We start from the raw sequence: 662 nt of genomic DNA, 5'->3' as shown, positions 1-662 counted from the left end.
ACCGAGCGATTCTGTGATTCTGTGAAATGCCGTGAACAAGAAGGGCAAGGAGTATGACTGCAGACAAAGTTATTTCATTTGGTAAATAATAAATGGCTGGAACAGCATAGTGAAGCAGTAATTATTGGAATTAAAATTATGTTTTGAAAATGAGTCAATTGTGCAAAATGACACAAACTGATAAAAACATCAGGTTCAGGAACATGACAGCTCTGTGAATTTGAGATAAGGTGGTAATGTGCACAGTGAAGAAAGTTATCATGTGTCTGGAGTATGCATACATATGTGTTTCTTCAAATCTCACTTTAATTCTTGAAGCCACCTATGCTAACATACTGCACAACATTCTTGGCAGTCTTCTCAATTTGCCTTTGTTACACAGAGCCAAAGAAGAAAAGTTGCTGTGTAGCAATTTTACAAGTAAACTGTTTATGCTAATAGTACGATATTGGAGGATCAGCTTTGAAATACTTCAGAAGCAGCAAATTAATACGGCTTAAGACAGGCTACCAGAAACTTTTGGTGTTTTTTAAGGAAAAGAGGTTGCCTGAGGCACAAAGGTGTTGAGCCCGTTCCACTGATACTCTTGTCATCCTTTTCATTGACTTGCTAATGTAGCCTGGTTTATATTGCAGGTAACTGAAGTTTGACAAAGTGCTCTC

This window comes from Mesitornis unicolor, unplaced genomic scaffold (assembly GCF_000695765.1).
Source record: "Mesitornis unicolor isolate BGI_N332 unplaced genomic scaffold, ASM69576v1 scaffold29317, whole genome shotgun sequence".
Lineage (NCBI taxonomy): Eukaryota > Metazoa > Chordata > Aves > Mesitornithiformes > Mesitornithidae > Mesitornis > Mesitornis unicolor.
The sequence above is the reverse complement of the archived record's forward strand: the minus strand, read 5'-3'. Positions refer to the sequence as shown.